The sequence below is a fragment of the Oncorhynchus keta genome, chromosome 16, assembly GCF_023373465.1.
Source record: "Oncorhynchus keta strain PuntledgeMale-10-30-2019 chromosome 16, Oket_V2, whole genome shotgun sequence".
NCBI lineage: Eukaryota > Metazoa > Chordata > Actinopteri > Salmoniformes > Salmonidae > Oncorhynchus > Oncorhynchus keta.
In genome coordinates this window covers 15,017,943-15,035,621 of record NC_068436.1, presented here as the reverse complement: position 1 = coordinate 15,035,621, position 17,679 = coordinate 15,017,943, and the positions used below count along the sequence as shown (strand labels likewise).

The window sequence follows — 17,679 nt, the reverse complement described above, 5'->3', positions numbered from 1 at the left end:
CAATGTCACCACCTCAAGCTGAACCTCGCAATATCAACTCCATTGTGTCCTCCTCCCAGAGCGCTAAGAACCTTGGCGTGATCCTGGACAACACCCTGTCGTTCTCAACTAACATCAAGGCGGTGGCCCGTTCCTGTAGGTTCATGCTCTACAACATCCGGCTGCTCATCCTAGAGAATCTGTCTCCTCACCACGAATAAGGCGTTCTGGGCCCTCTCTCCTATTCTCGCTATCACATCACTTAAATGCATGTAGTTATTTAAATGTTTTTCGTCCCCTTCACAATGCGGTGGCCCGTTCCTGTAGGTTCATGCTCTACAACATCCGCAGAGTACAGGGCACTTGTCAGGACTACTGTGTTGGCTGGGCTCCCTGCCTGTGCCATTAAACCCTACAACTCATCCAGAACGGGCTTCCAGTTGAAGCTCGCATCTGCTACAAGACCATGGTGCTTGCCTACGGAGCTGTGAGGGGAACAGCACCTTACCTCCAGGCTCTGATCAGGCCCTACACCCAAACAAGGGCACTGCGTTCATCCACCTCTGGCCTGCTCGCCTCCCTACCACTGAGGAAGTACAGTTCCCGCTCAGCCCAGTCAAAACTGTTCGCTGCTCTGGCCCCCAATGGTGGAACAAACTCCCTCACGACGCCAGGACAGCGGAGTCAATCACCACCTTCCGGAGACACCTGAAACCCCACCTCTTTAAGGAATACCTAGGATAGGATAAGTAATCCTTCTCAGATTTAGATGCACTATTGTAGGGATGTCATAAGGTGAATGCACCAATTTGTAAGTCGCTTGTCAAATAGTTATTTAAATGTTTTTCGGCCCTTTTTACAGAGGAGGCTTGGGGGGATTGACTTTGTGCCTACTCAGGCCCAGGAGGCTTGTACACATGGCCCAGGAGGCTTGTACACATGGGGATTGACTTGTACACATGGGGGTTGACTTGTGCCTACTCAGGCCCAGGAGGCTTGTGCCTACAGGCATGGGGGGTTGACTTGTGCCTACTCAGGCCCAGGAGGCTTGTACACATGACTTGTGCCTACTCAGGCCCAGGAGGCTTGTACACATGGGGGTTGACTTGTGCCTACTCAGGCCCAGGAGGCTTGTACAGGTTGACTTGTGCCTACTCAGGGGGTTGACTTGTGCCAGGCCCAGGAGGCTTGTACACATGGGGGTTGACTTGTGCCCAGGAGGCTACTCAGGCCCAGGAGGCTTGGGGGTACTTGTGCCTATTGTACACATGGGGGTTGACTTGTGCCTACTTTGTACACATGGGGGTTGACTTGTGCCTACTCAGGCCCAGGAGGCTTGTACACATGGGGGTTGACTTGTGCCTACTCAGGCCCAGGAGGCTTGTACACATGGGGGTTGACTTGTGCCTACTCAGGCCCAGGAGGCTGGGGGTTGACCTACTCAGGCCCAGGAGGCTTGTACACATGGGGGTTGACTTGTGCCTACTGGCCCAGGAGGCTTGTACACATGGGGGTTGACTTGTGCCTACTCAGGCCCAGGAGGCTTGTACACATGGGGGTTGACTTGGCCTACTCAGGCCCAGGAGGCTTGTGACTTGTGCCTACTCAGGCCCAGGAGGCTTGTACACATGGGGGTTGACTTGTGCCTACTCAGGCCCAGGAGGCTTGTACACATGGGGGTTGACTTGTGCCTACTCAGGCCCAGGAGGCTTGTACACATGGGGGTGTGACTAAGTGCCTACTCAGGCCCAGGAGGCTTGTACACATGGGGGTTGACTTGTGCCTACTCAGGCCCAGGAGGCTTGTACACATGGGGGTGTGACTAAGTGCTATGACGTGTGCAACGAGTTAGGTTATCAATTGTGGGAAAGGACCCAAGTAAGCATTTCACTGTTAGTCTACACCTGTTAATTACAAAGCATGTGACAAATAACATTCTCTCTCTGTCTGTGGTGTGAGAGAGAGTGAGTGTGTGTTCCTGACTGGGATGCGTGTTTGACTAGGATGTGCATTTGACTGGGATGTGTGTGTGTGTGTGTTCCTGAGAATTGTGTCATGATGCGTCTCTCCTGTTAAACTCTGCACACCACAGCTGTGAGCCTGAAGAGGGTTTCAGTTCCTTAATGGGATAAACACCACTGTGTTCTTGGAAAGAACAGCAACCAACCCAATTCCTACTCCTGAAGCAGTTCTCTGGAACTATGAGCAGTGGGCTATTGACATGCTACTCTGTTAAACACCAGTGGTGCAACCGTTCATAACACTGCAGATGTGAGAAACTATGGGCACAACTGAACTGCATGAGGTCAGCACTGTTTTACAGGGAACAATAACTTTTCCAAGCATAATGTATCTGACAGTGGTGGAGCGCAACGGTTCACTGTAGATTCAAGACATTAAGACACAACTAGGACTCTACTGGTATGCAAAGAACCTCATGGAGCAGACAGTGACTAACAGAGCCAAGACACCTTGATGGACAATGAGAAGACGGGAGTATAGAACTTTGCGTCTGTCTATGTGGTTTACAGTAGTTAGGACAGACAGCATAAGTTTGCTTACACTGCTGCTGGAGACCAGACTCTCTCCGGACTAACCAATCCAAATGGGATTTTGTTTTTCTGTCTGCGTCTCCTCTCCAGTGATCCGTCAAGAAAACCCCACTACCACCGCCCACCCCTCCATGACCACAGCAACCCTCCCTCCTCCTATCCCACCCCTCCATGACCACAGCAACTCTCCCTCCTCCTATCCCACCCCTCCATGACCAAAGCAACCCTCCCTCCTCTTATCCCACCCCTCCATGACCACAGCAACCCTCCCTCCTCCTATCCCACCCCTCCATGACCACAGCAACCCTCCCTCCTCTTATCCCACCCCTCCATGACCACAGCAACCCTCCCTCCTCCTATCCCACCCCTCCATGACCAAAGCAACCCTCCCTCCTCTTATCCCACCCCTCCATGACCACAGCAACCCTCCCTCCTCCTATCCCACCCCTCCATGACCACAGCAACTCTCCCTCCTCCTATCCCACCCCTCCATGACCACAGCAACTCTCCCTCCTCCTATCCCACCCCTCCATGACCACAGCAACCCTCCATGACCACAGCAACCCTCCCCACAGCAACCCTCCTCCTATCCCACCCCTCCATGACCACAGCAACTCTCCCTCCTCTTATCCCACCCCACCATGACCACAGCAACCCTCCCTCCTCCTATCCAACCCCTCCATGACCACAGCAACCCTCCATGACCACAGCAACCCTCCCTCCTCCTATCCCACCCCTCCATGACCACAGCAACCCTGCATGACCACAGCAACCCTCCCTCCTCCTATCCCACCCCTCCATGACCACAGCAACCCTCCCTCCTCCTATCCCACCCCTCCATGACCACAGCAACCCTCCCTCCTCCTATCCCACCCCTCCATGACCACAGCAACCCTCCATGACCACAGCAACTCTCCCTCCTCTTATCCCACCCCACCATGACCACAGCAACCCTCCCTCCTCCTATCCAACCCCTCCATGACCACAGCAACCCTCCATGACCACAGCAACCCTCCCTCCTCCTATCCCACCCCTCCATGACCACAGCAACCCTCCCTCCTCCTATCCCACCCCTCCATGACCACAGCAACCCTCCCTCCTCCTATCCCACCCCTCCATGACCACAGCAACCCTCCCTCCTCCTATCCCACCCCTCCATGACCACAGCAACCCTCCCTCCTCCTATCCCACCCCTCCATGACCACAGCAACCCTCCCTCCTCCTATCCCACCCCTCCATGACCACAGCAACCCTCCCTCCTCCTATCCCACCCCTCCATGACCACAGCAACCCTCCCTCCTCCTATCCCACCCCTCCATGACCACAGCAACCCTCCCTCCTCCTATCCCACCCCTCCATGACCCCAGCAACCCTCCCTCCTCCTATCCCACTCCACCAAACCACTACTAAATGTCTCCATCCCGCTACACAACAGAGCCAGCCAGTCTCTCGTTCTCTTAACGGCATAAGCCATAGCAGCACCAAATAAAGCAGTGGCCCAGCCCCAGGCCTTTACTCCCTCCATAACATTACTCTGACTGTTTTGGCCCACAGGACAGAGGGTTTCAGTGAACCCAGTGGACATAAACTTTAATAATCTAAAATAATGAAAGCCAATGGCCCGTAGGCTGTGAGTCTGCTGTGTATGTGTTCCCATAGATAGAACAAGGCTAGTCTAATGACAGCCTACTGTGTTACAGCAGCAAATTCCCCCAAGCCACTGGAATGTCTTACTACGCACTATATTACGCTCTGCCACATAACTGGTTTGAGTTCTAAATGACCGTTTTCACATCAGTATTTTGACACAATTTTGTTGCTTAGATTTGTTTACGTCTGAGAGGAATTGTAGGGCAGTGAGAGTGGAGGCAAATAAACACTCATGTGTGCGCACACACACACACACACACACACACACACACACACGTGCCAATAAGCCTGGTTGCCTAGTCTTCTCAATTAGTGCCTTCAAATTATTCTTACCCCTTGACTTATTCCACATTTCGTAGCGTTAGAGCCCGAATTCAAAATGGATTATTTTTTAAATTCACTCATCTACACACAATACCACATAATGTCAAAGTGAAAAATATATATTTGTTTACATTTTTGCAAATAAACTGAAAATGAAGTACCTCATTTACACCCCTGAGCAAATATTTTGTATAAGCACATTTGGCAGTGATTACTGAGTCTTTCTGGGTAAGTCTAAGCGCTTTCCACACCTGGATTGTACAACATTTCACTCATTATTATTTTCAAAACTCTTCAAGCTCTGTCAAATTAGTTGTTGATCATTGCTAGACAACCATTTTTAGGTCTTACCATAGATTTTAAAGTAGATTTAAGTCAAAACTGTAACTCGGCCTCTCAGGAACATTCACTGTCTTCTTGGTAAGCAATTACAGTGTAGATTTGGTATTGTGTTTTAGGTTACTGTCCAGCTGAATGGGAGATTAATTCACAAGTGTCTAGTAGAAAGCAGACAACCAGGTTATCCTATAGGATTTTGCCTGAGCCTAGCCCAATTACATTTTTCTTTTTTATCCTGAGAAACTCCCGTCATTCAAAATTACAGGAATACCCATAACATGATGCAACCAACACTATGCTTGAAAATATGGAGTGTGGTACTCAATAATATGTTGTATTTGCCCCAAACATAACACTTTTTATTCAGGACAAAAAGTTTCTGTATTAATTTAGTGAGTGCCTTGTTGCAAACAGAAAGCATGTTTTGGAATATTTTTATTCTGTACAGGCTTCCTTTTCACTCTCAATTAGGTTAGTATTGCGGAGTAACTACAATCCTCAGTTCTCCTATTACAACCATTAAACTCAGTTTTAAAAGTCCAGATCAGCCTCATTGTGAAATCCCTGAGCGGTGTCCTTCCTCTCCGGCAACTAAGTTAAGGATGCCTGTATCTTTAGGGAGGTCAGAGACCTAGCAGTGTGGTGCCAGGACAACAACCTCTCCCTCAATGTGAACAAGACAAAAGGAGATGATCGTGGACTACAGGAAAAGGAGGACCGAACACGCCCCCATTCACATTGACGGGGCGGTGGCGGGTTCGATAGTTTCAAGTTCCTTGGTGTCCACATCACAAAAAAACTATCATGGTCCAAACTAGGGTTGCACATTTTGGGGAATATTCAAAAGTTGGAAACTTTCCATAGGAATTTACGAAAATCTATGCAAATTAAATGTAGATGTTTTTTGCATTGGATATATTTACCATATCATATGGAGACAGAAACAAACATTGTACCTTATCATAAGTAGACATAATTGAAATTGATTAAATCCTTCCAATAGAAAAAAAAAGTTAAATTGAACTTTAATACATGAAATGAGTTTACTCTTCACATGGGATGATCTCACTGAACAAAAAGGGAATATTGAATGATCCCAAAGATCCATCGCATCTCTCAAAAACATTTAACATAAATCTGTAAAATGATAGTCTAGAAACTAAAGCTTTGCTCGTCTTTCTCTCAGGTTTCCATGTCTTCTCCCTGGATGACCTCAATGTCCAGCTCTTGAACATCAGACTGAAGCATCATCTTCAATGTCACTTTCCAACATTGTTGAGGATGGCTCGTCAGGCTCAAAAAGCCTCAAATTTGCCCAGATGGCCACCAAATTTTCAACCCTTTTATTGGTCAGTGTGCTTTGGTGTGTGTGTTTTCAAATAAGAACCAGTTGCGCTCTGGGGTGGCTGATGTTAGTGGGATTTGGAGAATGGAGGCAATGGGGGAAAGAGCCGCAGATCCATAAAGTCCCTTCCACCAGGTGGCTGATGAGATCTGTTGGCCCGACTGCCATATTTTGTCTCCATCCCAAAGACCTTGCTTGAAAGTGTACTTCGCCAGACTGCCAAGAACCTTGCCCTCGTCCAGGCCAAGGTGGAGAGACACGGTAGTAATGACACCATAGGCCTTGTTGATCTCTGTACCAGACAGGATGCTCTTCCAACATACTTGAGGTCCAATATGTACGCTGCAGCGTGTATAGGCTTCAGGTAGAGGTCTTCACACTTTTTGATGTATATTTATTCTCTTATATCTGCAAGCAGTCTGAAAATCAGACAGGATGGAATTGTCTCTCTCAATCCGTGTAATGGCAGCTGCTATAGGTTTCAGGAGTTTCAGGCTGCTTACCACTTTGTCCCCAAATACATCATACAGAAGGATTTTTTTATTTTACCTTTATTTAACTAGGCAAACCTGTTGCGACTCTAGGGGCAGTATTTTCATTTTTTGGATAAAAAACGTTCCCGTTTTTTTTAACGGGATATTTTGTCATGACAAGATGCTAGAATATGCATATAATTGACAGATTTGGATAGAAAACACTAACGTTTCCAAAACTGTAAAGATGTTGTCTGTGAGTATAACAGAACTGATGTTGCAGGCGAAAGCCTGAGAAAAATCCAATCCGGAAGTGCCCCATATTTTGAAAGCGCTGCGTTCCAATGAGTCCCTATTGAGCTGTGAATGTGCTATCAACCAGCTTACGCTTTCTACGTATTCCCCAAGGTGTCTACAGCATTGTGGCGTAGTTTTACGTATTTATGTTGAAAAATAGCCGTAGGCGGCTACATTGCGTAAGTGGTCACCTGATGGCTCCCAGGGTGACTCTCGCGTAAAATACCCTACGGATATATTATCGAATAGATATTTGAAAAACACCTTGAGGATTGATTAGAAACAACGTTTGCCATGTTTCTGTCGATATTATGGATCTAAATTTGGAATATTTTTCACTGTTTTCGTGACTGCAATTTCTCAGCCAAATGTGAAGAACAAACAGAGCTATTTTTCCTACAAAAATAATATTTTTGGGGGGGGAAAAAATGAAGTTCAAAGGTAAACGATTTAATTTGATTGCTTTTCTGATTTGTGACAAGGTTGCCTGCTGCTAGCAAGGCATAATGCTATGCTAGGCTATCGATAAACTTACACAAATGCTTGTCTAGCTTTGGCTGAGATGACAGGGCGATTAACAAAAGGCTATGTCTCAATATATTTCATTTGTGATTTTCATGAATAGGGATGTTTTCTAGGGATATTTATGTCCGTTGAGTTATGCTAATTAGTGGCAGGTGATGATTACGCTCCCACATGCGGAATGGGGGGGTCAGTAGAGGTTAAGAACAAATTCTTATTTTCAATGACGGCCTAGGAACAGTGGTTTAACTGCCTGTTCAGGGGCAGAACGACAGATTTGTACCTTGTCAGCTCTGTGATTTGAACTTTCGGTTACTAGTCCAACACTAACCACTAGGCTACCCTGCCGCCCCAGGATCCTGATGGGGCTGTCCATATCAACAGACTGTGATAATGACATTTCTTGGAGACTCCTTCTCCTCCAGGAGACTGTCAATCATGATGACAATACCACCCCAACGAGTGTTGCTGGGCAGCTTCAATGTGGTGCTCTTATTCTTCTCACTTTGCTTGGTGAGGTAAATTGCTGCTATAACTTGATGACCCTTCACATACCTAACAATATCCTTGGCTCTCTTGTAGAGTGTATCCATTGTTTTCAGTGCCATGGTGTCCTTGAGGAGCAGATTCGATGCATGAGCAGCACAGCCAATGGGTGTGATGTGAGGGTGGGACTCCTCCACTTCAGACCAAGCAGCCTTCATGTTCGCAGCATTGTCTGTCACCAGTGCAAATACCTTCTGTGATCCAAGGTCATTGACGACTGCCTTCAGTTCATCTGCAATATAGAGACCGGTGTGTCTGTTGTGCCTTGTGTCTGCTCTTGTAGAATACTAGTTGAGGGGAGGAGATGATGTAGTTCATTATTCCTTGCCCATGAACATTTGCAATACAGTGTGCTTTCTCTATGATTTGCTTGACCTTCACCTGAACTCTGCATCCAGCAAATGATTAGATAAAGCATGTCTGGTTGGAGGGGTGTATGCTGGGCGAAGAACATTCAGAAATCTCTTCCAATACACATTGCCTGTGAGCATCAGATGTGAACCAGTTGCAATACACAGCTCAACTACGTTCGTCCATTGAGTCAAAAAAAAAAACTGATTCCATGAGCTGTTGCTATCGATAAAGTGTCTGATTCAGCATTTTCAGAAGTAGAGGGACTTTTGTCAGAGGTTGCATTTCGTGAGCGGTGAGGAAACTTTATGCACTTGGCCAGATGATTCTGCGTCTTTGTTGCATTGTTCACATGTGAATTGGCACAGTATTTGCAATTGTACACAGCTTTTCCTTCTACATTAGCTGTCTCCAAACATCAGATAGTACCCATGGCATTTTCCTGTAAAGATTAGACAAACATGAGTAAAAAAATATATAAATGCAATTCCACATACAGATAAATAGTTAAACAGTTATATTAAACAACTCCTTTGTAAGATAAATGTTTTAAAATGAAACCTGTATGGACACAGGTGAATTAACACTCAGTTAGCAGACTCAAGCTAAAACCCACATGGTAGCAAAAACTAACTAGAAGAAATGGTTAACAAGTATGAAATTATTTAAAACACACGTTGCTGTAGGCTACTATTTACTAGTTAAAAAAACAAAAACATGTCATATAAAATATATTCACCCCACCTAGTATCGTAATCAAAACTTACCAGAAAGCATGTAGTGTGGGCTCAATAGCATCTCATTGGTGTGCAAGATCTTGAGAATCAGCTGTACATGTGATGGAAGAGTGCACTGCACATGTGATGCAGAGGGTTGCAATTCCATTGGGGATAGTTCAAAACATGCCACAAGATCTAGAATTGCCTTGTGTATCCCACAAAAAAAGGTTCACTTAATAAGCTAACTTTTTTGATGAATTTATGCAAAATTCCAGAGCTCAACTTCCAATGGAACATTTACCGCCAGGTTTCCGACACTTTGCAACCATCGTCCAAACACACCAAGACAGTCATGAAGAGGGTACAACACCTTTTCCCCCTCAGGAGACTGAAAAGATTTGGCATGAGTCATCAGATCTTCAAAAAGTTAAACAACAGCACCATCAAGTGCATCCTGACCAGTTGCATCACCGCCTGGTATGGCAACTGCTCAGCATCCAACCATAAGAAGCTACAGAGGGTAGTGCGCATGGCCCAGTAGATCACTGTGGCCAAGCTTCCTGCCATTCAGGACCTACAGTTGAAGTCGGAAATGTACATACACCTTAGCCAAATACAGTGGGCAGAACGAGCATTTGATACATTGCCGATTTTGCAGGTTTTCCTACTTACCAAGCATGTAGAACTGGTCAAGAACTACAGGAAGCGTATGATCTCTGTAATTGCAAACAAAGGTTTCTGTACCAAATATTAAGTTCTGCTTTTCTCATGTATCAAATACTTATGTCATGCAATAAAATGCAAGTTAGTTACTTTAAAAAAATACAATGTGATTTTTGTTTTAGATTCCGTCTCTCACAGTTGAAGTGTACCTATGATAAAAATGACAGACCCCTATATGCTTTGTAAGTAGGAAAACCTGCAAAATCGGCAGTGATTAAATACTTGTTCTCCCACTGTACATTTAAACTCAGTTTCACAATTCCTGACATTTAATCTCAGTAAAAATTCCCTGTCTTAGGTCAGTTAGGATCACCACTTTATTTTAATGTGAAAAGTCTATATTAAAGTATATAAAGTATAAAGTATATATATAAAGCCTATAAGAATAATATTAGAGAGAATTATTATTATTTATCACATTCCCAGTGGGTCAGAAGTTTACATGCACTCAATTTGTATTGGTAGCATTGCCTTTAAATTGTTTAACTTAGGTAAAACATTTTGGGTAGCCTTCCACAAGCTTCCCACAATAAGTTGGGTGAATTTTGGCCCATTCCTCCTGACAGAGCTGGTGTAACTGAGTCAGGTTTGTAGGCCTCCTTGCTAGCACACGCTTTTTCAGTTCTGCCCACAGATTTTCTATAGGATTGAGGTCTGGGCTTTGTGATTACCACTCCAATACCTTGACTTTGTTGTCCTTGTGCAATTTTGCCACAACTTTGGAATTATGCTTGGGGTCATTGTCCATTTGGAAGACCCATTTGCGACCAAGCTTTAAATGATGTCTTGAGATGTTACTTCAATATATCCACATAATTCCCCTCATGATGCTATCTATTTTGTGAAGAGCACCAGTCCCTCCAGCAGCACCAGTCCCTCCAGCAGCACCAGTCCCTCCAGCAGCACCAGTCCCTCGTGCTTCACATTTGGGATGGTGTTCTTCACCTTGCAAGCCTCCCCCCGTTTCCTCCAAACATAACGATGATCATTATGGCCAAACAGTCCTATTTTTGTTTCATCAGACTAGAGGACATTTCCATGTGCTGTTGCAAACCGTAGTCTGGCTTTTAATGGCAGTTTGGAGCAGTGGATTCTGCCTTACTGAGCGGCCTTTCAGGTTATATCAATATAAGACTCATTTTACTGTGGATATATGTTCCCGTTTCCTCCAGCATCTTCATAAGGTACTTTGTTATTGTTCTGGGATTGATTTGCACTTTTCTCACCAAAGTATGTTCATCTCTAGGAGACAGAACGAGTCTCCTTCCTGAGCGGTATGACGGCTGCGTGGTCCCATGGTGTTTATACTTGCGTACTATTGTTGGTATAGATGAACATGATACCTTGAGGCATTTGGAAATTTCTCGCAAGGATGAACCAGACTTGTGGAGGTCTACAATCTTTTTTCTCTGAGGTCTTGGCTGATTTCTTTTCATTTTCTCATGATGTCAAGCAAAGGTGGCACTGAGTTTGAAGGTAGGCCATGAAATACATCCACAGGTAAACATCCAATTAACTCAAATGATGTCAATTAGCCGATCAGAAGCTTCTAAAGCCATGACATAATTTTCTGGAATTTTCCAAGCGGTTTAAAGGCACAGTCAACTTATTGTATGTAAACTTCTGACCCACTGGAATTGTGATGCAGTGAATTATAAGTGAAATAATCTGTCTGAAACAATTGTTGGAAAAATTACTTGTGTCATGCACAAAGTAGATGTCCTAACAAATTTGCCGTAACTATAGTTTGTTAACAAGAAATTTGTGGAGTGGTTGAAAAACGAGTTTCAATGACTCCAACCTAAGTGCATGTAAACTTCTGACTCCAACTGTATATACTAGGCGGTGTCAAAGGCCCCAAAAAATGTTCAAAGGCTCCAGTTACCCAAGTCATAGACTGTTCTCTCTACAAGCGGTATCACCAAGTCTAGGTACAAGAAGCTCCTTAACAGCTTCCACCGCCTTCTATCCCCCCCCAGAACAATTCAAATGGCCACCCGGACTATTTACATTGACACCCCCCCTCTTTGTTTTTACACTGCTGTTACGCGCTGTTTATTATCTATGCATTGTCACTTTACCCCTACTGTATCGGTACCACCTATGTATAGCGTCGGTATTGTTATTTTATTGTGTTACTTTCGTTCATTTAGTAAATATTTTCTTAACTCTATTTCTTGAACTGCATTGTTGGTTAAGGGCTTGTAAGTAAGCATTTCACACTTCACCTGTTGCAGTCAAATCAAATGTTATTTGTCACCTGAGGGACCTTACAGATAATTGTATATGGGGAGTACAGAGGTGAGGTAGTCATTAAAAAATTACATTAAACACTAGTATTGCACACAGAGTGAGTCCATGCAACTTATGTGACTTGTGGTAAGTACACGATGGGCACCATCTTCATGCACTTTCGCTATTGGCTGGTGAAGCTGTATAGATGTTGGTTTGTGGTAGAGGGATGGAGCAACAGAAACCAAAGCTCAATAGCTATTATCACCAGTGCTTGACTTGGACTGAAATAGGTTCAAGTACTCATTTTGGGGGCTGGTACCGTTTATATTTAGGTGCAGGAGCTCCACAATACTTGAGCTGATATTTTATAAGAGGAACAGGAGCTCAAGCAGTATAAAATCCGACATGCCAGTCAGTACTCAGCTCCAGTGAGCTCCTGTCAAAGTCAAGCACTGATTAGCCCATTGGAGAACACAACACCCACTGGCTTCTATCTAACTGACAACTGAACAGAGGTGGAGTCCATGTGTTCTCTTGATGCATGTTTGTAGGGAAAGCACAGAGATAGAGTCATCTATTGTATATGTATGGGAGAATACTTCAACTACGCAAAGGGAGTCCATGTGTTCTCTTGATGCGTGTTTGTAGGGAAAGCACAGAGAGAGTCATCTATTGTATATGTATGGGAGAATACTTCAACTACGCAAAGGGAGTCCATTTGTGGTGTCATCAAATCAGATGGGTTGTACTCCAATTATATTACAAGATAATTTTTTTTGCCTAATACATACATTATGCAACAGTAATCCATGTTTCAGATTAGTTTAGAATTCAAATGTATAATTCCGTATATCAGATAGACTGCAGAGAGAAGTGTACCACTAAATACCATCTGATATCGTCAGTCATACAGTAGGTTGACCCCTATTAGCTTAACCCAATAACCTGAGAATTGACAAGTTGATTTGTAGTTTTACTGGGTTATTGATTGGTTGAAGGATTGATTGGAGTTTGAAATGTGTCCTTCCTTCCTAATAGGCCTGCAATGACATAGGACTACTGTTACTTCCAGATGCACGCACACACACACACACGTTAATTGTTTATCCAACAAGAACCGCAACTAAGAGAGATTCCCATATTTCTGTAGTTAATTGCCCTTGTTGCTATAGAGCAGCCTGTTCAATTTAGACAGGATAGTATTCAGTTTGGAGGATTGTTGTGAGAACTGATGGGGGACAGGACATAAGGGCTCGGACGAGGCCATCTGACTAAAGCAGTACAGGGCACAACAATGTGGAAGGCTCAGATATAAATCTATTACATGGAACAAACATGCTCTCTCATGTTAGGAGGAATACTGTAGGTTCTACTCATGACATTTCTAGCTGTGCTGTTCAACAGAGGTTGTCTACTTAACGTGGGGGAAGCAGGCATGGTGGAGGTAGGTGGCAGAGACGTCCCTCCCCTTCTACATCTCCTCTTTGCCTGATATTCAAGTTGGTTATCAACAATAACATTTGTACAAAGGTTGAGGATCAAAACATGTACAGCAGTCACATGTTTGTCAAAACAGCATCTGTAGGAATTCAACACATTCCATTAGCAGGGCTGGGCCGTTAACATGATCAGTGTTTCTTGGCTGCAGAGAGCAAGCAGCCAGGCTGAGGGGGAAGACCAGCGGCCCAGACAATTCCCCTCTTAGTTCTGCCGTGGTTTGTCTCAGCCTGCGAGTGCGTGTCTGTGTCTGGTCTGTACACACAAGAGGATGACTGAGCGCACAACTCGAGAAGCCAAACGGCTATCAGAGTAGTGGTCCAAACCACACACTGGCATAGTGGAGCTGAACATACAAAACAGACCCAAGACAAGGCTATGCCATGTGTTATGTTATATGTTAAGGAGGTATAACAATGAATGCATGGCCAATGCCAGACCTTTGACTTCATTTAACTAGGTAAGTCAGTTAAGAGCAAATTCTTATTTACAATGACGACCTACCCCGGCCAAACCCAGACGACGCTGGGCCAATTGTGCGCCGCCCTATGGGACTCCAATCACAGCCGGATGTGATGCAGCCTGGATTACAACCAGGGACTGCAGTGACGCCTCTTCCACTGAGATGCAGTGCCTTAGACCGCTGCACCACTTGGGAGCCCCACATAACCACACGTATGGGCATAACACTGATAAACATAATGGCCTGCTGATCGATCAATTCTAGTTGAAAGAGCAGTATCTGGCTGAGGCGCATCTACTGTAAACAACAAATCAGCATGTGAGAATACTTCTGGATTGTTGTCATTACTTTACGAATAAACTATGAGGAAGGATCTTTTGTTTTTGGGATGATCGTTGTTCAGCTCAAAACCACATCACTTTCACTGACCCAACACTTAGAGGCTCTGTCACAGGCTGTATGGTTTCTGAATAGGGGAAGCTGAGTTGATGTGTGTTAAAGTAGCAGGTAAGAGCTAAGCTCCAACGGAGCTTGAGTTGTGTGAACACCTGCAGCCTGTCAGTCCACCTGGGAACCATAAAGTCAGGGTCTATAGTTGGAAATCCCCAAAATGTCTAGATAAGCAGCAGTAAACTCAATAGAATTCCCTCAACAATAAATACAACAAAAATGCTTACATTCTGCATAGTAGTACTGACCTGGAACTCAATGCCTGATCGACCAGTCCAGTCGCCTAGCCAAATGCCATTTGTATAATCAGAGCGAGAGACGAAGTCGGCCCTACAAAACGTCGACGGGTCGAGCACTCGAGCTAGTCCACAGGGTTCCGAGACGTACCCCAGAGACATACAGAAATAACGTTGGGAGAGTTCACGGGAATACTGGGAGTGAGAGTCAGCCACCAATCAGAGAGAGTGTAATCTAACCCGCTCTCACAACAGGGTCGTCACTGGGAGGGGGGGGGTCTCACCCCCTTCCTCTGGCTGGTAGCCAGGCCAGAGATATCGAGCAGCACCACAGCTGAGCTCTATAATGCAATCAGGCTGGCCGCAGGACACTCATAGGGGACAGGCTAAGAAAGGACTGGCCTGCCCCTCTCGCCCTCTACCTCTTGACTAGACACATCTCTTTTTCTCTGGTATAAACTCATTTAGATAATGATTTTTTTAAAGAGAGAAGGAGCAAGATGAAAAGAGAAAAATAGAGCGAAACAGAGCGAGGGGTAGGGAGGAGTGTATGGTCTAACCGTATGGGCCCGGCTGAATCGCAGTAACCCGAGAAATTACACGGGGCGGCGGCGGGCATTTCACAGCTTGTCTCCAGGGTGCCCCCTCCCCCCATCGCACAAACACACAGGAATCCTCAAGAGGGGAGATTGGGCCACAGCAGCAGTGGATCTAGAGGCTGTACGAAGGCCCTGCAGAAGCACAGGTGCGTGTACATGTGGCAGAGACAACAGATGAGCCACCACGGGGGGGGGCGTGGCCACTTACACACAGCCCCTTGTGGTCGACTCTCAATAGTAGACCACTCACATGGATTGATAGAGCCACAAACAGTTCAGATGTCTAGATCAAACAGTAAAGTCCCCAAAACACTGAAATGTGAAGGGCACACCATTTTCTCTCAACGACCATGAATTACAGCAGCTGTAAAATGTATGAGGTCTGGATATTAAAATGTAGCATTACAGGCTTTACGGCCCAGTTATGCTCATCTAGTTCATGTCTGCGTCCCAGAATGGCACCCTACATAGTGCACTACTTTTGACATGAGCCCTAGTCAAAAAGTAGTGCACTAGATAAGTAATATGGTGCCATTTGGGATATGACCATGGCATGCAGAAGGAGGAGGGAAGATGATTTAATGGTTGTTTCTAATGAAGCATGTCTTTTCTATGAAAGTGGATCTAGGAAGAGGCTCAACTATAAGCTGACTAAGAGGAGCACTGAGACAGACAGGCAGAGTTAACAACCTCTACTGGGTTAAACAGCCCACAGCAGCAGCTCACACCCTGATACACACCCACAAACTGTGGGATTAGGTTAGAGCCAGAGAAAGAGAGGAGACAGAATGACCCAAACAGAGCGACCCAGACAGAGCGACCCAGAGACCCAGACCCAGAAACCCAGACCCAGAGACCCAGACAGAGCAGTTGTCAGAGAGGGATCGAGCGACAGAGCGACCCAGAGAGAGAGACCCAAGGAGAGACCCAGAGAGAGCGACCCAGAGAGAGCGACCCAGAGAGAGCGACCCAGAGAGAGCGACCCAGAGAGAGCGACCCAGAGGAAAAAGGTAGCACGAAAGTGAAACAGAACAAAAAGCACTAGACACCAGCGTGGTAGACCACTATTCTCTCGTCCCTCTCTCCCTCCAGACATCTGGTAGCCATCAGCACCGCACACAGGAAGCGGCCGCCATGCCGTGCTGGGGCGCCAGGGAGCTGCGCCTTTTTCCTCCAGTCAGACTCAGCGCTGCGCTCAGCAGAAACAAAATCAGCCAGCAGTGGCCAACCCTCACTGAACACAGCAGAAGCACAGAAGAGGCTCACATTCCTACTGCCACAGCCTGCCAAGAAGAGCCCTGAGCAGGGAGAGGGACAGAGAGCAGGCTGACAGAGGCTGGCTAATGGTGTGGGTTTGAGGCTAGCTCGGTGCATCTTTTAGTTTCCTTCCTTTCTCTCTCCCACTCTCTCTGCCTACTGATGGGCTATGAGGAGGTGGAGTGGATTATTGATTGACATTCTGGAATATCCTAAAATGCACACACCAAACACATGCACACACACACACCTTGCTCACTTAGCCTCGAAACTGGTTCTGAACACCTTCCAGGACGATTTCACTTATACACAGGCTCCATACACTCTCAGCTTTAGAGACTTGTTCCCATGACTGCACAAACAATCCAGTGGTCTGGACCATAGAAACAGGATCACTAGAAAAATCATTCCCATTCAAGTCAATGTTCTGTGATGGGTGGATGGCCTGCAGATCATATTTGTATTTCTATGGTCTGGTCCCGTGAGCTGCTGGAAGGGGAAGCCAGCTCTGCCTGAGAGGCCTAAGCAAAGGGACCATCTTTGGACATCTGTGTGCTCCTGGGTCCCTGCAGCAGCCCCCTCTCTCTGGAGCAGCAGTAGGACTCAAAGTTGGGGCTGGAAATAGCCTCTCTCTCTCTGTCATAAGGTCTATTATTACTAGCCCGATGACTCCAACTGGATTCTCGCGCTGCTCTGTTTGCTACATAATTCAGTCTGAGACGGCAACAAACTACATCAACGATGTCGACATAAGGGGTGTTGTACAGAACAAAGTAGTCAGCGATTGGATCATCTCTAACCAATCAGAGCATCAAAGCCAATGACAATTGTAAAAAATAACCTGTACTTTACCCATGAGTGTCCCAGCCCAACCTATCAGTTTCTGAGACCAATCAGAACGGTTAGAATGTTTGCGTCGGGGAGGTAGTAGGTAGTAGTAGATAAATTGCAGAGAAGAAAGTAGCATCCGTGGTCGTGGCGTAGCCAGCCAATATCTTTACAGCGAGCCATTTTTCCAGACAGAGGTCACTGGACTGGCTTAACATGGAACAATAAATAACGATTTCTAAAGTTGAACTCTGAACACGTTCGTATTGTATCGTACTGCAAGTTGCATTTATG

General features: G+C 45.7%; 1 protein-coding gene across 9 annotated transcripts in view; it reads right to left on the bottom strand.

Annotated features, from left to right (window-relative positions):
• Positions 1-17,679, bottom strand: part of LOC118376571 (GRB2-associated-binding protein 1-like) — a 114,694-nt gene that overhangs the window by 86,103 nt on the left and 10,912 nt on the right. For 4 of the 9 annotated variants that reach the window (XR_008065766.1, XR_008065768.1, XR_008065770.1 and 1 more), the window contains exon 1: positions 14,714-14,902. The exons of the other annotated variants lie outside the window; for them this stretch is intronic. The gene's annotated coding sequence lies outside the window, so the exon portion shown is untranslated. Of the gene's footprint in view, positions 1-14,713; positions 14,903-17,679 lie in introns of those variants that run through there. 9 annotated transcript variants of the gene reach the window in all.